The sequence below is a fragment of the Emydura macquarii genome, unplaced genomic scaffold (assembly GCF_026122565.2).
Source record: "Emydura macquarii macquarii isolate MOO-44397 ecotype Brisbane River unplaced genomic scaffold, CSIRO-AGI_Emac_v2 contig_2768, whole genome shotgun sequence".
NCBI lineage: Eukaryota > Metazoa > Chordata > Testudines > Chelidae > Emydura > Emydura macquarii.
In genome coordinates, this window is record NW_027132905.1 from 13,777,251 (window position 1) to 13,798,557 (window position 21,307).

The 21,307-nt window shown below is 42.5% G+C and overlaps 2 long non-coding RNA genes across 2 annotated transcripts; one reads left to right on the plus strand and one right to left on the minus strand.

The window, feature by feature from the left end:
- The first annotated feature begins 798 nt into the window (after positions 1-798).
- Positions 799-2,284, plus strand: LOC137165368 (uncharacterized). The gene is made up of 4 exons (XR_010923351.1): positions 799-917; positions 1,466-1,510; positions 1,631-1,722; positions 2,162-2,284. It is a non-coding gene; the product is annotated as an uncharacterized lncRNA (long non-coding RNA).
- Positions 2,285-14,401: 12,117 nt separating this feature from the next.
- Positions 14,402-19,228, minus strand: LOC137165702 (uncharacterized). The gene is made up of 3 exons (XR_010923463.1): positions 19,185-19,228; positions 16,196-16,293; positions 14,402-14,534 (listed from the first exon to the last, which is right to left on the minus strand). It is a non-coding gene; the product is annotated as an uncharacterized lncRNA (long non-coding RNA).
- Between the last annotated feature and the right edge of the window lie 2,079 nt (positions 19,229-21,307).

Sequence of the window (21,307 nt, forward strand, 5' to 3'; positions counted from 1 at the left end):
AGTCTCCAATACATCACAAGATATATATGGTTAAAACTCATATGCATACATTCATGAGCACACATGTGCACATCTCTCCCCTCCACCCCCCTCAAAACACATACAGGGCTGGCCCTAGATCAAATGGTGCCCCAGGCAAGATGCATCTTTGGGCCCCCCCATTTATTAAACTTTTGAATACCTTATTTTTTATTGCATTTGTACCTCTTTCACTACTTTGAGGCACGATTTTCATGCATGATTTATCCTTGTCATATAAGATACATTTTTCCCTTTTGTTGCTAACAAAAACAGCACCCCAAGCCCGGCACCCCAGGCAGTTACCTGCCCCTAAATCCAGCCCTGCACACACACCTTATAATGTGTTAGGGGTGAGAATAAACCAATAAAAGCAAAGAAATTCTGGTTGCTGTGGCAACCAGTTCTGTTGTGCACAGGATGTTTATTACCTATGATAGCCCATAAGATCATCCATTGTCCTGAGAGATGACTTGGGGTAGTTCAGCATTGACATACAGGGGACTAAGTTTAAAGAGCTATGATCAAATTTACAATTTCTGGGTGAAATCCTAGCCCCATTGAAACCAATGGCAAAAGTTATCTGGACCTCAGTGGGGCCAGTATTTCTCCTTCTATGATTTTGTCAGTTTGTGTCTCTCAGAGGGTGTACAGGCCCCATGCTGTCTCGGCCACTAAAGATTTACTAGGGAAACTGACTGATTGCTCAGCTGGGCTAAGTGGTGACCTCACAACAGCTGCAGAGATAAGACTGCAGAGCAGAAGGGTGGGGTGGTTGCCAGAGAGGCTGGGGAACTATGGAGAGCAGAAGCCTTCAGCCACAAGCTGGTGATAAGCACCCAGGAAACTGGACCCTCTGGAGGAGGGGACCATAGGCGTAACTAAGGAGCAGCCTGCAGGTGAGGCACAGTAGGAATTAGGCTAGGGAAACAGTATGTGGTTGGGAGAGCTTGGTGCTAGTCACTTTGTGTGGAATACCTGGTCTAGAACCAGGAGAGTGGGCAGGCCTGGATTCCCCTACCAAGCCCAGAAAGGGGGCACATTAAAATGCTTTGAACAAGTCAGCTGGATCCAAAGAGGCCCAGGACTGTACACCTCATCTAGGGCCACCAGAAGCATTGAACACTTTCACACTGCCGGAGAGGAAAGGATTGCCGGCAGCCTGGTAACTGTAACAAATAATCATCAAATGGGCTAGAAGACAGACAACCCGTCAAAGGAGGGAAACTGGGGCAGAATTACCACATCTCTCAGTCTTGCCACAAGGAAGCACTGAAGGTCAAATGTGACCACTGACAGTATCCACTTAATAGCAGTGTTTTATCTTTGTTTGCACCATAACAATCTCTTTAGACTTGACATTGCTTTTCCTGTTCTCATATTACAAAAACATTTCCTCAGGAACAGATTTGTAGTAACTCTATTCTTTCATCTTGCTGTTCCTCAGATCAAGACAAGTGAGGAGTAAGTCACCAAAAGGTTGAAAATTCAGGTAATCCAAAATTTTGACATTTGCCAAACTATCCTGATATCTTGGGCCTGAAAACCAGGTTGGAGATCTCACAAGAATAGGTTTTGACTAAGATTTCTAGTTATTTTTCCTTTTACTTAGTTCAGAACTTTTCCACACTATCTGGAAGCAAGAGTCAGTGCCACAGGATTTCCAGGATGCCAACACTGTCCACTTCTATAAAGAAAAAGGTGGTAAGGCCAACTGTGATAATTACCTACTCGGTTTTTCTTGGAAAATTGTAGCACGGGATATTTTGACTAGACTTAATACCTATCTTGTGGAAACCATGTTCCACAAGCCTGAATGTGAATTTTGGTTTGTATGGGGCACTACAGACATGATCTTCACAGCCCTTCAGTTTCAGGGAAAGAGTCAGAAGGAAAACCATGGCCTTTATATGTTGTTCATTGATTTAGCTAACACTTTTGACTCTGTAAATCATGATGGACTCTGGAAATGTTTGTTCATCCTTGGATGCCCAGTGAAGGATATTTCTGTTATTCAGTCCTTCCATAATGGGAGGATGCCAGAGAGGTGGAAAATGGCAAGATATCAGACCCCTTTCTGGTCACCAATGGCACCGCACAAGGTTGCATGCTGGCTCTCATGTGCTTTCCATCCTTTTTACAGCTATGCTTATGGATACATTTCATGACATTGATGGGAGTATACATTCAGTTCTTCACTGATAGGAGTTGTCCAATCTGCAGTGCTGCCATACTCACTCAAAGGGGCAGATTTACTCATTAAAGGAGCTTCTATATGTAGATGACTGCCATGGTTGCTCACTCGACTGATGACGTTCAATTTATAACTGATCATGTCACTTGTGCAGTCAATCGTGTTGGTTTCACAATCAGCCCAAAGAAAACTGAAGTACAGAACCAACCTCTGCTTTCATTCACCTCTGTGCAACCCCATTGCCTTCAATACTCTATTTGATAGGTTGCTCAGGGGCAACCTAGAGGCAGCATTTGGCCTGAAGTTCTACAGTTGAAGATCTACAAGTTTACACATTTACACCTACCTTGAGGATTTGCGTTATTCCAACCAATTATAATTAAAAATTAGCAATCCTGTATAGTGAACAAGAATCCAGTTTTTAATCACACAGCCACTCGAGAGAGAAAGAATTATGCAGTGGCTAGGGTGCTGACTTAGGACTTGGAAGACCTGGATTCAAGTTTTGCTCCTGTGGGACCTTGGGCAAGTCATTTTGTCTCTCTGAGCTTCTCAGCTCCCCACATGTTCCCACTGCCCTGCCACACAGGGATGTTGTGAGGATAAACGCATTCAAGCTTGTGAGATGCTTAGATACTGAGATAATGGGGGACCATATAAATACCTAAAATAGATAGAAGTTGCTACAGCTTAGTTTGCTATATTATTTAGAATACAAGTGATTCATAAGCCATATATACCTGAGAGATGAATATTCCATTTCTGTTGCTCTATTCAGTCAGCTACACACAGAATAAAATTATCTGCCAGCAGAAGGAGGTGGTAGGAATGTATTTTGAGAGTTTCATACCTATTTAAGTTCCAGAGTGGTAGCCATGTTAGTCTGTATACAGTAAAAACAAGGAGAGTCCTGTAGCACCTTAAAGACTAACAAATTTCTGCGGACAGGTTTTTGTGGGCTGCAACCCACTTCGTCAGATGCATATGCACAGAAGCTTATGCCTGCAGAAATTTGTTAGTCTTTAAGGTGCTACAGGATTCTCCTTGTTTTTACCTATTTAAGGCTCATAGGGATTTTCACCTGTGGTGTTTGTTCTCTTTAAAAACTGAACATGTCGCCAATGAGCTCCAACTCCATGTAGAACACGTTTCAGGATTGGGTCCTTAGCATTCTTGAAGAGGAGAAAATAGTCGCGCTGGCTCCATTCAGCTAGGGTAGATCCTTTGCAAGCAACCCACACAAAGTTCAAGATTTCCCAATTGGAAATGGTTCAAGTTCCATCTATCACACAGTTCCTTTAGGACTGAAGAGTGGGAGAAAGTTTGAGTGATAGTCCTCTCCCCTCAAGTTAGTCTGTCAACCAACTTGTAGCAAGCAGACCAAATAGCTGCACAGTGGGAAGAAAAGTGATGTCAGGCATCTGAATTTCTCAGCTGCTCCCCACCCATAAAATATAATGACCTTATGTGAAACCCTCTACCCATACCTTTAGGAAGCTCAGCTCTGCACCATGTCAGAGCTTTGTGGGTTGAGTTTATTCTTAGTACCACAATTAATGTTGTTTTTTGTTAGTTAATTCAAACACAGGTCGACAGAGGCAAAAATACCAAATCAAATTATTGCTGTATTTTGGGAAAATGTATAGCATGTCAAAAAAGGAAAGGGCAATGTCCCATAACTGCTCCACTTCAGGTTGTATGATCTTATATGTAAGTTCCTAATCTTAGCATGCTTAAAGGAAGCTCTGAATTTCATGTCCATTAAAATGATGGGTGGACACATACTGAGTGATGAGTTTGCACAAAGAGGGTTCAGACCAAGTTGAGGACTAAAAGAGACAAAACTACTAACAAAAACAAAGGGTTGTAGCATTTTAAGTTTTTAAAGCACCATATTCCATCCTATTGTCTCCATTCCTGTGATTCCTTGGAATGGGACTTTCCTTACTATAGCGGAAATTCCACAGAGTCCATTTGAATCCTCCCATTGCCCTCTGCTTGTTTCAGCTGGTCCTTGTTGGTTGCAACTGCAAACCAGCACAGCCATAAGAACCAGCATGCCAAACAGACCCACTGCTGTTTAAAAACCTACTTGTCAGCTCGAACTTGTAGAACCAGGTAATTAAAAAAAAAAAAGTCCATTCAAGCAAAGCTCCAAATAGAAATAAAGCTCTCCCGCCCATCGCAGGCTGTTTGCTGTTTCCAGTCTTGGCACAGCAGCTAGCACCCATTTAGGAGACAGATTCCAAAAGGCACTGACCTTCTACAAGTCCCACCGAGTTCAGATGGAGATGCAGGCTCTCGGCATTTCTAAAGAACAGGCCTTTAATCAGCTGGCCTGGCCTATGTCTACTGCTCCCATTACTAAGGAGTGACTGACTGCTTTTTCAGATCCTGGCTCTTTCTGGATCAGAACTGAAACTGGTGCTGATTTCCCCCCCACCCTCCCAAGTAAAATAGCCCTTTAAATAGGGAAAGTGGAGGTTGTGGGTGGGAGTGGAGGGGAGAATATTATCTTCTCTGTTCTGGGAAGGTCACAGACAACCAGGGATTCAAGGAAGGTGACACTCAGTATTGAGACCCAAGCTGCACGGAGCAAAAAGAGCTCCTAGAGCAGGAAGTATGAAAGAAGATCTCCCACACTCCCCTCTTCAAGGGTACCAATCTCCCTAAACAAATGATCAAGGGGATGGCAAGATACTCAATTCTTTGCCATAGAAATCCTGCCAGTGCCTTCGTCACAATAACCCTAGCAGACTGAAGGAGTGAAAGCCACACCCAGCAGAGTAAGCCATCTTGTCACAAGGCCTAACCCTGCAATGTTTTTATTCATGTACGGTGGTATAGGTGTTTATGGGAATTTTCCCCACACATCAAGCTGCTGGCTATGAAGAAGTTAGTGTGTATACAGTGCATACAGTGAATAATAGCCCTAGTAATGTGGGCAAAGGCTGTGTAAGCTTCCACTCATGCAGCTCAGTCACCAGTTCGGGATCCCAAAAATCACTTACTACATGTTCAACTTTCAGTACTAGTAGCCCACAGAAGTCAGCAGGGCTACTCACAGGCTTAAAGGTTAAGCATGTGTGTAAATGTTTGCAAATACAGGGCCTTTATTTATAATTTACCCTGCTGTTCCACTGCTGGGCCTCCAGCAGATCAGCTGCCATCAATCCTAATCCCCTGTTATTGGTCCTCTCCTGTAGGAGAGATTGACAAATATAATCTTGGAAGCAAGATGAGTCTTCAGATTCATTTACATATGTAGCCAAAATGCAGTCCTGCACCCAAGCCTCCAGAGAGAGCATGCAAAATGCTGGTGGGTTCACCTATTACACCATCTAGGCTTTTAGTAAATACGCTATATTGTTAATCTTTCTTTCTGTCTGCTATAAGTATACTAGAAGCTTTACTATTTCCCATTAGGGTGTTTCATTATTTACCCAAGCAAAACCTTAATCTGACCTTGAAGACTGCAGGCAAAAAGTAAAGTTACATAACCAGTGACAGCTAAAATTAAACAAACATTAAAGAGGTAAGAATAAGACATGCAGCACAGGAAAAGAGGCCGTCAACCAAATTGACTTCTCAGACTGGTAAAACAAGCACGTCCTTTCACAGCACGGCACACCATGGCATAACGCAGCAGTTTCTCTTCTCCCCTGGTAAGATTGCTTATGTTTGAATGTTGATTCTGCAATAGGCAATTTCACACATATATAAAAATATAATTTCTGTTAATATCATTGATACATATATACATCTCCATGATATTAAATAATAATTATATTTTAAAAGCTTACTGGCAGTATAACTCACTAGTATGCTACTCAAGCATCATTCAGACAAATGCATGTTGATATTAAAATACTAAGCTTCAGTCTTAGACCAATGGTCTAATTCAAATCGCTATTATGTGTCAGGTACATTTGTTCAAATCTATCTTTCAAGGCCTGACCAATGTAATTTATCATCTGTAAGCATAAAAAGATAACAATGTAAAAAGAAATGTGTTTGGGAGGGTTTTTTTGGGGGGGTGTTGTATTTTGTAAATCAGCAGTTCTCAAGGAAAATAAAAGCCTGTTTACTATCATTGTGTTTTTAAAGCATTCGCCTGGCTGGCCTGACTCATAAATAATGATGAAGCCTTGGGAACACTGACTTTTGCTGCAGCCAGCTGGTTTTATTTATGAGAAATTCGAGCAGCCAATCATTGTGCATATGTTAATGCAAGCTTATTGCTCATGAGGAGGCACTAGGGTCACTGGAAAAGCAAAGGGACAAGATGTTGTACCACCAGGGAGCTAAGATTTATGAACCCTGGTGGCACATATTTTACCATTACCACAAGAAAGCAACATGGCATTTTACATTTCTCTCTCTCATTTCCAGATGAAACCTTTTAGCATTTGCATTTGCCTCCCACATCAAGCATTTGAGGGAAGGTGGCTGCTCTTCCAAAAGGAAGTGAAATTACATCATCAGGCAGGACATTAAACATCCCTGCTAGTCACATCCCATGTGGAGAATCACAGCATGGACAAAGAAGTTTAAAAACTGAAAAAACCAACAAAGAGAAAAGCAACTGCAGCTCAGTTGCAGAAGCCACTTTGCAAAGTTAAATTCTGATGTACATGTAAACAGAGGGGCCTGTGCTAAATGACTATTCAAAGCACTGACGAAAAGAGGTTGATAAATGGAGGAGAGTCTGCTAAGTGCACTGAATTCATCTGGAAATACTTTGGGGCAGTGTCATAAAATAGGAGGATGCCTAATAAAGGTCCCTTGTGCAGGTTTAACTGTATATAAACAGACCAGGTGGGTGAAGTATCATCTTTTATTGGACCAACTACCGTTGGTGAAAGGGACAAGCTTTCAAGCTACACAGAGCTCTTCTTCAGGTCAGACCTGAAATCAAAAAAACTTGTCTTTCACCAAGAGTAGTTGGTCCAGTAAAAGATATTACTTCGCCAGCTTTGTCTCTGTAATATCCTGGGACCAACCCAGCTACACCAACACTGCAAACAAGAATGTATATACACAGGACTGAAGTGCAAAAACAAGGTTCATCCACACTTTTCGAAAGTTCGTGAACTTTCAACTCCAGAATTTTGGTCCAGTTCTCTCTAACACACTAGGCCTAAGAAACTTATTAAGTCCTGAAAATAGAGCCACAGCAGGACTTAAATGATGCATAGGTCCTATTCCGGATCTCTGCTCCTGGAAGAATTTCAACCATATTGAAGAGCACTTGTAATAGTTACTGATTAAAAGAAAACAGCATCAAGAATCATCCATTTTTTTCATTCATGTGAGAGCAATTCTTTGAATAGTTGCCATCATAACTGATGAGGTACAGAAAGTGATTTGAGACAATGTCTCAATGAGTAAGACATGCACTCAATCAATCATTTATCCCTTTTTTAAAAACTTGTAAATCTCCAAAATTAATCCCTCCAAAATTGATCCCACTCGGCCCATTTGTAGAAGCACACACATCTCATGACATTTAATACCATGCCAAAAAAAACACCCAGGTATGTTTCACCCAAAGTGGCCTGCTTCTTTGTCAAAGGGTCCCAGGTGGGGTTTTTCCACCCCCCGGCTAGCAGCTGACATGGATATTGACAAGGCTTTTGCTGTTTCTCCCTAGTGTGATTATATATGACAGAGTACATTAGGATTCTTGTTTGACTTGGTTAATTCACCATTTCGGATATTACAGGCAAGGCCCTGCAGAGAGAAAGTAAGTAGCCAGTAATAGCGAAGCAATTACGCCCATAAGAAAAAAAATACACACTTGGGAATCACTATCTAACATTAGGGGAAATACAGTTAGAGCCAAATGACCCTATTTTTTTAAACTGAACACTTACGAAATAGATATGAATATTTTGCACTAATATGTTTTCCATCTTAGGGTGCCTGTCTTAGAATGGAAACTTTCCATATTTCAACAAATAGCTATATCAAGTTTTCTTTATTTCAGAAGATCATATATGAAGCCAAGCCATTGTACTTTGAGGGAATCAGGGGACAAAATGTGGAGATTAAGCATGGCTGAAGAAGATAGGCAGGGATCATTTGTTTGCTCCTCCATTCTAGAACATGGTAAGAAGTGTAAGTCATTGTGTTATCCTGGAGATTTCTGTAGGTAAGAAAGCATGTTTTACAACTCATTCTATTAATTACACAGCTGTAAACTAGTCCATTAGCAAGGTTTAGGGAAGCACTAATTTTGTACAGGGTTCTAACAGACATGAGACAATCTAAATTTAAAGTAACAAAACAAAGAATGGGAGGTTTCCACACAGGAAAAGGGCCTGTTTTCTGTTGGGAAGATGTTGATTTAATTGCAATTAAGATATCCTGATTTTCTCCATCTAAACAACTTGCCAAACCACTGAAAAAAAGCCAAACCACTGTCAAGGAGCTGCTGCCCTATTCTTAGAGGCATACCAGTTTGTACTTGGTGGATGACATTTGGGAGAATAGGTTTTTTCTGTAAGTGGTATGCCAAAGCCTTCATAGAATAAAGTCTTAAGCCCAGTGTCAATTATTGTCACCTTTTGACAATTATGCCACCTCTGTTTGTGCTATCCTGTGACAGCGTCATGCACAGGGACACCATAAGTGCTGGCAACCTGCTGTTGCGTTTCCTCTCCTAAGAGAGGTAAGTGGAACTGTGGGAGGGATGTCACATTCCACAAAGCTTGTAGGAGGCAAAGTCCACTGACCTGTGCCATGTGTTTCAGAATGCATAATGCCCATGCCAATGCCACCAAAACAAGGGGGGATAATGGGCCCTATTGATAGCACTCCCAGCACAAAGGTTAGGGACTGAATGGGCTACAATGTCTGAATTACAGCTAAAAGCCGCCCATGCAGGTCACGGGGGGTGGGGGGAGCACTAGTAGGGCAATTTGGTGCGTGGGAAGTTGTTCTGCTGCTGCCCATACTGTCTCTTTTTGTAAATTAAGAGAGGATTTCAGTCTCCAGCCCACCCAAGCCAGCAGTATTCAGATGCAATTAAAATAATTAATTAAAAAGGAAGGGAGGGTGGAGAAAATAAATGAATGCATGATGCGCGCGAGCGCACACGCACGCACGCACGCGCACACACACACACACACACAAGATGGTCATAGAAAAGTGGCACCATCAGCACTGAACTCCAGTGAGAAAATTCGGAACATGCAAGTGTCTTTGACATTAGGAGGAGAAAATACGAAAGCCAGGCTCTACACACCATATTCCCCAAATCTCTAGCAAGTGTCAAAAGTAGATTATAGCTAAAAGGGGTATGAAGCCTTGGAGAGTATTGAACAATTTTTTCCTTCCAGATCCCCATCCATTCTTATGTGCAGTTACCTCTCTTCCACACAGAGTTCTTGATTGGCTACTCACATAAAACAGCCCAACCCATATTAGCAGACATCTGCCCCCAGGGAAACTGTACTTCTGCCCTTTGCCTTGAATCATTGTTTCATCCAGACACCCTGTGCAGGCTGCACCCCAAAATGCCTCCCTTAAACGCTGTCCTGTATTTATATACTATCCAAGGCTTACACTATAAAGGCAAAGGACAGAGTTTGCTGCTTTTGTTCTGAATTTTCAAGCTTCTGTTAACATGTTCCTCAAATCCTCCTTAAGCCATGAGACAAGTTTCTTTTTACTAACTACCTGTAATTTTAATTTGGCTCACTCCATGGGGTCACCTCCCAGCCCCCATTCCGACATGTGACATCTGACAAAATACAGCAGCCAGAGCTTTAATGGGCTACATGCCACTTGCTGTTTGGAATAGTGATTAGCAGAACAATGCTTTTCAGCATTACATCCTGCATGACAGTTTCTATTTCTCTCTCACAGAACACAGGTGATTTAGGCAGGTTTGCTTTTAGTTTTAGGTTAATGTAAAATCACAGGAGGATTGATCTAAAGTGACCTAGCAGCTATTTAGACTGGTAAATGCTTCATATTGCTCTTGCAGAATAATTAACATGTCCTTTCATTAGGCTCTTTCATCCTAAATGTTGGGGGCATAATGTTCCACTATTGATGATCCAGTATTGAATTAACTGCTTCACTGCCTATTAAGGCATGGCATATGAGAAAAGCAGTAGTTCCAGTACAGTCCTTCAGTTACTACTTCACCACTTTTTTCAATCCAACAAACCATTTATTTTACAGAGACTGGGTGAGTGGCAGGTAGAATAATCAGAATTACAGTCTTGGAAGTTTCTATATCCTAAGACAAATGATGGCTGGCCCAGTTTGGGACAGTTTGTGCCAGGATTTTGGAATTCAAACTGAAGTCAATGGAAGATGTGCTGCATGGAAACCAGGACCTAGGGGAACATATACACAGGGATGAAAGACGCTGCAGCTGTCCCATATCAGCTGATTTGAGCCTGGGTCTCCCATAACCTCAGAGAGTACTCTAACCAATAGGCTGTTCAGCAAAGTTACACTCACCACTCTTTCACCTCCTGCTGGTTAGTCTGGTGAATAGCTCTGCAGGTCCCAGCACCCCCACATGGTTGGGTCTCCGCTTTAGGACCCACATCTCTCCCAAACCCAGAGTCCACTTCATGACACCGTCCTCAAGCTGTGCCACAGTCTGTGTTCTCCCCACTTCCGGGAATCCTACAGTCCCAGTCTAGCCACTTCTCCAGTGGCAGCTGCAGTCCACTGTCCAGCCCTTATATCAGGGCTTTCAGTGACTCCTTCTCCAGAGCCAGCCACTGCTCTGTCCAAGGTGCTGACCTCCCTCAGTCAGCAAGGTAGCCAACCTTCCCTCCCCCAGCTCCCGGGAATGACTGCCTATTCTGTTCTCTGCTGGCTGCCTATATAGGACCTCCTCAGCCCTGATTGGCTACTGCTAGCACAGCTTCCCTATGGGTTTATTAACCCTTTCTAGGCTAGTGTGGGGCAGCTGCCCCACCACAGGCACCATCACCGTTTTGTGTGAATTTGAACTAGTAGGCTTGCTCAGAGTACACCTATCAGATCAGGCCGTATAGGCAAAATAGGTGTGATGATGCCTAGTTTTAGTATTCCACTGGGGCTTACCTGCCTGGGAGTCAAGAGTTAGGTAGCTGTGTGCAGAGACAGACATTTAGACACTAGTGGAAACATAGACAACCAAGGGACTTTGCTGTCTATATGGTTAGACAGCAAGTGAGCAGGAGTTTGGAGGATCTACGTTTTGGATTCAGACACCTAAAATGGCAGTTAGGCACTCAAATTCCTTTGTGGAGCTAGACCTGGGTCATTTTTGCACTTCTGAAAATGCTACCCTCATGCCTCAGCACCCAAAGCTGCCATTAACTTCTGCTGGGACTGCGGGTGTTCAGCAAGCTCTGAAAAATCACTCAGGCTGGGCATAAAAAAAATGGCCAGAGTTAGCAGCCACTTTTGAAAAGGTTGGACTGTAGCTTCAGCTCAGGTCCATCATCCACAGAGTAGCAGAGGATTAATGTGCTTGCTACTTAATTTAGGACTTCAGACAGGTTTAAGCTCAAGCAAGGGGGAAAACATGTTCTGTTTCTTGAAGGAAAAATGAGATTTGGTTTGAAATAAATGGTTTTGTTGTACTTCAGATAAAATGAGATCTATTGCCATGCTGCACATTTAAGGTACCATTAGAGGACAGTTGTTTTGCAAAAAGCCTCAAACTGCTACAATTTTAATTGACCTTATTATCAGGAATTTATAAGTACAGATCAGAGGTAAACTCCATGAGTCCTATGCTGCCTTGGTGTAAATCCTGACTAACGCCACTCGAAGTTAAAAGAGTTATTCAGGGATTACACCAGTGCCACACAGAGACCCAATGCTTATATTGTTCAAAAAGTATTTATCGTCTGCCATCCTTCCCCCATCAAGAAGTAGATAGCACATGGGGGTCCCAGTTACTGCTAAAACGTTGAAAATCTAGACCTAACTCACTAGCAAAGAATCAACATGGAACCCATAACTGGTCCATAAATCTAAACTCTAGTACTAAGTATTTATTGACGTTGTTAAAAGGTCTATTTCCCCTCCTATTTCTTATATTATGGCACCATAAATTCAAATTCTAAAGTTTGCTCCTAGCATTTTATCATCCTGAGAGGGAGCAAAGTGTGGCTAGCCAAGGTTGTTGCATAGGAAACATTCCAGAGGGTGCTCACGTAACCCTGAATCCTGCGTTTCACTGCATGCAGGCACATGGCCACCCCTGTCCTGAGTTTCCTTCGTTTGAGCAGAGTGCTGCACAGGTACATTGTTAGATCCATGTGCAGTGAACTGCGGGATCAAGACCTTCTCTTTGGACTTGCTATTTTGGTAACACATACCAAAGTGGCATTGCTCTGGTCTGCTGACCTGGTAGCAGGTAATGTCTGTTAAATATTCTCAGTGAACACCAGTGGAATACATTTTGAGACCACATTTGAGAGAATTCAGTGAAATTATTCGAGAAACATAAACATAAGATATACAAAAACTTAGTCTTCTTCCTGCTGAGGAATGGCACTAGGGGTTGAAACGTCACCAGCCAGCATAACTTCTGTGGAGGAAGTCTTCTTCCAGCCCTTTATCCCCTTGGGCTCTGTCTTGATGGACAAAAAGACAAAGTCAACCATGAGAGCTCAATCACGCTCACTTAACATATCTGAAAAGCCCACTCAATACGAAGGCTAAAATATCAAGCAGTATTCGCTCTTTGCATTGTGGTCTAGGGAGGACCCTACGTAGCACTGCTTCAGACATGGTAGTCTGTGTCTTGAGGAGGCTTTTCAGTCATGTTAGGATAGCTTGTTTGAGCCAACATGCTTTTTTGTCCATCAAGACAGAGCCTAAATGATGCCAGCATTTGACCAAGATACTAGGGCTGGAAACTGAGTCTTCTTTCAGAGTAAATTGGCACACATTCTTTTGCCTTCAAATGGGTGCAACACTGAACAACTAAACCCCAACTAGAAGGGTTTTGCTACTGTAAGGAGGACGGTGAGGGGAATCCTTATCCTCTGAATGTTTTGCAGGGGTCGCCCACTGGAACCTACTAAAAGGTATACAGAAGGGATAAAATAGCAGATGCAACTGTCCCCCTTTGTGAGGTTTGAGCCACATGAATCCATCCAGTCCATGGACATTCCTGGCCACACCCTTATTTATGGATGGCACACCCAGTGCTCCTGTCCATATTCATTATTCTCCTGCAAAGACAAGGCACAGATGTCACATCCATGGCACAAAGGCAGGTGTGTAGTCCTCTTCCCCAGCCCACCAGCCTGCCTGGATTCTCCAGAGTTTTGCTCCTGTGCAGCATAAACTGTATGTTTCTTCTGTTTTAGTCTACATAAGTAACCTCAAGACTTATCCTAAAACTATTTTATTGGTTCATCCTATGAAGCAGGGTTATCACAGATTCTTAAATGCTGTACCAAAAAACAGGTGTAAGTACAACATTTATTTACACACACACCAGTGGTTCTCAACCTATGGCCCCTGGGCTGCTTGTGACCCAATCAGAAAACAGCTGCGGCCCATGTGATCTCCTCAGGGCCATAGAGGTAGTATTGAATGTGGCCCACATAACACATTGTGTATCACGTATGTGGCCCACAATGGTAAATAGGTTGAGAATCACTGTTCTACACACTCTCTCTTTAACACTTTACCTCCAAAGATCTCAAGGTGCATTACAAAGGTAGGCAAGTATTATCATCCCCCGTTTCCAAATGGCAAAACAGACATATGAGAGCCAGGAATAGAACTCAGATCTCCTGACTTCCAGCCTCATTCTCTAAACACAAGGTTATATTAGCTCACTGACTTTCACCAAGCTTGTCTATTCACAAAAACTGCCCTCAACCAAACATTAACAAATACTATTTACTTTTGTGATGGGTACACTATACTGCAAGGATAGATCAGCCTTCCATCATTCAAGTTTTCCATTATCTTACCTACAACAGGTCCAGTGATTAGACAATTTGCTAATTTATATATCATCTCACATACCTCCCATGCCAACCCTTCTCCCACAAATGATTGCCCTACGCTTCTTTAAATTAGAAACAAAAAACAAAAAACACCACCTTCCACATTGTATGGGAGTGGCCGCTTATTATGTATTCTCTTCAGCATCCTACCTATCTTGAATGTACATGTGGTGAGAGTTTGAGAAATGTTGTCTTTGTGATGAAGTTTTTATTAAGCTGTCCAATTCGCCAATAAAACTTTTGTCTATATGCATCTCTCTCTTTCTTCCACTCCTTCCTGCCTCCTCCAGTCAAAGCGCTTCAAAGCAGATATATTCATCACGGCATGGCTAGAAGAAATGTAAACACAATTACTAGAACCTGTGCACACCCTAATGGCTATATAACAAAGTCCAAATCATGTTACAACACAAATAACCATATATATACTGCAGCATATCACTGCTCCAGTTGCACCATGCACATTATCCTAAAGTGGTTATATAGAGACAATCAGCATGTAGGTGAAAGTCTCCACAGTTGATACTAAGATGCAGAAAGCAGGGTAGGCAATTGCTATATAGTTTCTACTCAGTAAAACTCCATTTTATAAACACATTATTCATACAGTGTTACAGCTGTAGTAGAAACATATGTTGTAAAATGTTAGAATCAGAAGGTATGAGTAGGTGGCGACAGCAGTCAAGGACAAGCATGAGAGGTTGGAAATACCATGTGCTTTTGTGGGAAACTGGTTGGCAGTTTATTGGTCACAGACATGGGCGGGGTGGGGAGGAGTTTGTGCCTGCTTTTTTTTTTTTTTTTTCCTTTTTTTTTTTTTTTTAAAGAGTTGGAAAATCATGGTGGTGACCAGATCAGTGCCAGAATTGGTGAAGTGGCACTAAAGAAGACAGGAGGGACAAATTCATGGAATGGGAGTGGAGAAAGAGGGAAAAAAGAAAGATCAGAACATAGAAGCAGTTGGGGGCATAAAAAGAAAAACAGAGTATATCTGTATAGAATTTTTCCTAATTATTGTTTTGTGCCCAGTTAAGAAGCTTAAAAATGTCATAATTCCCCCACCCCCAACAGATTTTGGTTTTTTTCCATTAGGAACAGATGTTTTCCCTCTATGTTCAAACATAACTGAAATTGGCGTGGCTATTTTGATTTAGCAACATCATCATCTTCTGAACGTCTTTGCATGCCAAGACATCTTTATCTTGCACCAGCATCACAGATTAATGTCTGCAGAGCTCTGGAAATAGTTGTGGCATGGCAGCCGAGAACACAGGGAGCACAAAACACTTTTCAAACAGAAGGGAAGTTTCTTCCCTCCACCCCCACCCATCTAACTAGAGTCATAAATAGTCAAGAACAAATATTACTGATTCTTAGCCTGCTGTTTATTTTGGGCTAGACTGATTGACACCTTGCAAACCAGGCAGAGTAAGAGGCAGCATGTAGCTGCATTGCTGCAGGAGCAGAGCACTCAGTCACAATTCAAGCCCGGCTTCCTCCATCATTGCTCTGTGGAGGGGGGAAGGGGCAGGAAGCTGCACTAGTCCTTTTAATAGTGCCACTTACTTCCCACTCCATGCTGGCTCAGCTGTGATGACAGCACATAGGGGGTGGAGCATAGATCCACCTGCCCCCCTGCTTACTTGTATTTGGATGGAAAGTAGAAACCCAGCCGCAACTACTCTCTTCTTCCACCCACAAAGCAATAATGAAGGTAGTCCATGCAGGGGAGTAAGGAAATGTTCGTAGCCCATTACTCCCCTGCGGGGCATGTTACAACTGAGTTCTTCAGTTTTAACCCTTTCAATTTACTCACCACCTTATCTTAGTATTGCAACTAAATATCTTCCTTGCTCTAGTCTATTCATTATTTGGCATCATCACTCATTGCATCACATATCAAAGCAATCCTTCTTCCTGCAAAATGTCCCATGGGACAGAGTCCTGCACTGTGCTGAGCTCCCACTAATTTTAGTGAGTCTCCACGTACATCATTTTCCACAACTGGTGCCTTAGCTTGTAAGTGCTTCAGGACAGCAACCTTGTCTTTTAACTTGTTCTGTAAAATGCCCATCAGACTTTTGGCTGCTGCAAAAATAATGAAGAAATGTTACTATCAGCATAAAAAAGGCTAACTCCCACGTGATGTAAGTTTAAGAAAACCAGTTACATAGACCATAGCCATACATATAAAGGCCCTGGTCCTGCCCCATCAGATATGCAGGTGGATTCCCGCACCCACATGGAACCCTATGGACTTCACGGTCAATGAGAGAATTATTTTGGGCAGAAATATTATATAATTAAGATAATGGCCTATATTTAGTTATGGCTTTTCAAAAAAAGAGAGGGGAGGGAAGTATTATTTTAGGAAGGACATCTGGAATTGGTAGTCTCAGAACCCATCTGAATCTAAAGATTTTTTTTTTAAAGATTATTTGAACTAATTAAATGTTCATTTGAAATATAGCTGCCGCGCTTCATATCTCACAAAGAACAGGTCAAAAAGAAATCGCTTTCTGTACCTTGCCAGTAATTGCATGATGGGTCAATGTTAACATGGCTAATGAAATTCAATCAGCTGATCAGCATAAGTAACACTAAGCACATACGGTAATTCTCTCTGGGGGACATTTTTCTGTAAGTGAAACAAAAGAATGTCTTATCTGATGCATATTCTTTGCTTATGAATGTGAAGCATACTCTGAAACTGCATGCTTAATAGAATTTTGAATGATCACCTGCTGCAGCTGAAAATAACCCCCAGATCACAGGTTCTCTTTGACAAAGCCCTGTTCTTGTAGGATGAGCTATGATCTCCAGTCATTAACTGAGGATTTTATGTGACAAAAATGGAAAATTGAAGATGGGAGAATCATTATTTAAATCATGAGCTGGCCCCTCAATTAAAGTGATATTAAAAAGCAGTATAATCTTCCAATAAAGAAAAAAAAACAATCATTTCAAAGTGATTGGAGTTCTTTCTAAAAAGAACAAGATAAAGAGTTCATTATGTTGTAAAGCTGCAACAAGTGCAGGAGCATTTGAAGATGAGATAGCAGGAGAAACACATTTACTTTGCCAGTTCTACATGGAATTTGCTCCTTGTCCTAGGCAGAATAAAAATTGGTGGTTTAAAAATGCAATCTACTAGAAGAGCTAAATCATTCCTGCATGGCATAGGTTAATGATCAGAGCACCATGCTTCATTTGGAACTAATCCCATTTAAGACAGTGAATGACAGGAATAACACAATGGTGCTAAAGGTGGCACTCAAAATAAGGGAAATCAAGTGAAAGGGACAGTCACGGGGCATAAGGACGTAGGAATCGCCAGACTGGATTAGACATTATGGCCATCTAGTCCAGTATCCTCTCTCCAACTGTGGTCAGTGCCAGATACCTCCAAGAAAATATAAATACCCCACAGTAGGCAGATACATACTAGGATTATACGCCTACCAGCTCAAGCTCCTGTTACCCCTTTATACTAGCTGATATAAACAGTGATGTTTTCTCAGTGACTATGACTTTAAACACAAGAAAGCAGCACAGTCTAGGTCCCTGCTTATGTTCTCATTTACAGAGGTGCATCTCCATTAGCTTCAAGGGAAGTACTCCAAGTTTACACCTGTCTGATACCTCAGCCTGGCTGTAGGCTCTTGTCATCCTGTGCTTACCCAGTGATGTCTCTGGCCCCCAGTGAGACCAAGAAAGAAGGTGAGAGGATGTGCCCCTGCAGGGATAGTTAATCTGAAAGTTTTAATACTATTACTTACCCATATTACTCTTTATATAGTACTTAAAACTTAAAAATAATACTTTAAACTTTTCAGTGGGCGAACAGTCCCCATTTTATTGAAAGGGAAAACAAGAACAGAGGGCTTAATGTGCCAAGGACCCTCAATTCATCTTTTGCTTGTGCATACATAGCTTTGCCTGCATGAACACCTAGTGTTGAACTTTTAGTGTGCTAACAGGTGCACGGGCAGCAGAAAGATGCTAAAACCTGTGAATGCCGCTAACAGATTTTGTATAGTAGAACTTCAAAGATACGAACACCAGAGTTACGAACTGACCAGTCAAGGGAACACCATGTGGAACTGGAAGTAAGCAATCAGGCAGCAGCAGAGGAGGGGGTGGGGGGAAAAAAAAGAAAGCAATTCCAGTACTATACTCAAAAAGGTCAGCATGCAGAACAGAAGCAGCCTGCGGTCTGCGCTGTTTCCTGTAAGCCAAGGGTGCTGTTTCACGCCTCCTGATATCCCAACCCACTGGGAGAGGGAAGCTGTTTTCACCACCACCCTCTGTTAGGAGGGGGACAAGCAGCCCAGGAAAGAAGCTGAAGCCTGCCACAGGAAGCTACTGAGCTGCTACTGTTGTAGCCAAAGTCTGGCCTGGAGCTGGAGTGGGAGCCAGAGGCTGAGGCTCAGAGTTACTACTGCCTGCACACTACACTCTGGAGATGTTTTAAAGGGCCACAGCCTGTGCACCGATGCGGCCCAAGCTTTGCCCATGGCTGCATTCCTGGATCCTGCCAGCACTTCTGGGACTGTAAGGGGCAGGGGGAGGGAGGGGCGCTGGCAGCTGGCTGGCACCAACCCCCTGCCACCTGCTGCCTCTGGAGCATGGCAAGCAGTGCACTGAGCAGGGTGAGCCCTGGAGAGAGGTGGCTGAGGGCTGGAGCTTGTAATGCCAAGGGTGTGGGGCAGGCCATCCCCCAGTTCAACCCAAAGGCAAGAAATAGGAATAGAGCAGGGAGCTGCTTGCAAATCAGGCAGTGCTGCCAGATGCCACCTTTGCAGAGATCTCTCCCAGCCCCAGCTAGAAGACACTGGTTGCAGGGTACTGTACCATCATGTTTTGTTCAGAGTTATGAACAACCTCCATTCCCGAGGTGTTCGTATCTTTGAGGTTTTACTGTATATGCAAAGCCCATCTGGACAAACTGGATTAGCAGAGACAAAAACGTGTGTTACCTGAATGTTCAGCTGTTAGAATTTTTCAGTGTCCAAAGTTATTCATGCATTAGGATTGTGTATGCCGAAGTGGAGGCCAGAGTCTGAAAAAAATCAGAGCCCAGAAGCCAGACATCAATGAGATTAGAAGAACTGAGACTAGACCTCAAAAGTTACTGATGCCCACTCTCTGATCAATTAATGGAAACCAATTATGAAAAACCTCCCCCCATCTCTAGTGTTGCCTGTTCTTCGGCACATTTATTGAGAGTCTTGTGATGTTTGAATTTTTCTCAAAGCCCCAGCTACTGGAGCTCTGTTATTACGTGGCAATCTCAGCTTTGGTTTGATTTTTTTTTTTTTAAGGAAGTTTCTAGACCTTGTGATTGCAGAGAAAAGCTTGAAAATATAACGCGAGTGTACCCTACAGGCCCAGAAACCAAAAGGCACAGAAGTAGAACTCTTATATATTAAATATATCATGGCTCAAAAGCCAGTCTCATGATTTTGGGCCGATTTATGCTTTTTGAACACTTGGGATTGGAAATACTGCATTTCTTATCCAAAATAGAATTATAGAATTTACTCATCTTGGCAGACTCTTAGAAGGCCTAAGATCGTACTAACAAGAATGCAGTCTTCAGACACTCCACTCCCACAGTACTGGCAGAGCTGTGCAAAAAGGAAAGTTGCATTATGCCTGGCTTAAGCAAGTGCTACAAGCTAGACACTGCACTAGTGCATAGTTAGGGTATGTCTTCACTGACGGCAAATTTGCTGCCATCAGATTAATTTATCTGGATCTATTGAGTGGAAGTGAAGACCCGCTCAATTGATCCAGAAGTTGATTCAATAAAACCACCTCCAAAAAAAACATAGCGTTGCATCGATGGGTACGCATTTCCCGTCGGTGCAGTGTAATGGAGACAGCACGCAGAAGAGGATTTAGGAAGTTGACATAAGTAACTCCCATTGACTACCGCCAAATTTCCTGTTGAGTATAGACCAGGCCTGAATAGAACAACCAACTTTAATGCAGCTGTACAAATTTCATTCAAATATGGATTAGTTCACTAACATCCAGAAAATTGTGTTAGCTACATTCAACTTTTGTTCAGTCTGGTTTTCTTTTCAGATGGATATTTGCCATCAAGTTAATAGCTTAGAAACTCACCTCTTTCAAAGGACGATTGCTGGTTGTATGTTTAATAAAACATGTTGGGAGGCAGCAAAAGGTAAAGCTGGATTTGGGTCTTTTCAAATCCTTCTTTTGTTCACTTTTAGTTTAGCTACAGTTCCACTAAAACCAAAATCCCACACAACAGAGCAAAAGTGATATTTCGGTGACATCTAGAAAGGCATTTCAAATCATCTCCTACAAATCCTCCAGCCTGCTCTGGCTGACAAAGGCGCTAGACAACATGCTGTCAGGAAGCTATCTATCAATAAAATCAGAAAAGCACGCTGTTCACTCTCCTGATTTTCCAAGTAAAAATAAATGCACAAGTGCACTCCATTGCTGTCAAATCAGCAGCGCTACTCATATCTCCCAGGAACAGATGCCTTTAGCTTTCAGTCTCATTTGACTAAGTGACTACTGTTTCTTCTTCTTCCTATCAATATGATAGGCAAAGAGTTCTCTGGCACCGTGGCACTGCAAAATAGCACTTATGCATCATTTTATACATTCAGCACATTGTACACATACAATCTAATTAATCCTCCAACCATCCCTTGGAAGCAGACAAATACTGATCCCTGTTTTCATAGCTGGGAGAAAAAGAGAGAGATTAAGTGATTTTCCCAAGGATACAGAGCAAATGATTGGTAGAGCTGGGCTTAGAGCTCAAGACTTATTTACCCTCCGGTCTCTGCTCCCTCCTACAGACCACATTATGAGCCAGTACTCTGAGCTCAGCACCAACATATAACCCCACATTGTGAGCCATGGCTGAGAAGCATTCAGCACAAGCTAGGCGGGACGCATGTAGTTTTAGGACACCTTTTCACAGCTCCCACAACACAACTTGATCTATGGCTTCATTATGCTGGGCCAGTGTCCAGATACCTTGAGCGACTTAGCACATAATAATGGAAGCATGCCATGTTACACAGGTTGTCACGTGTACCTAGCAATTATAAAC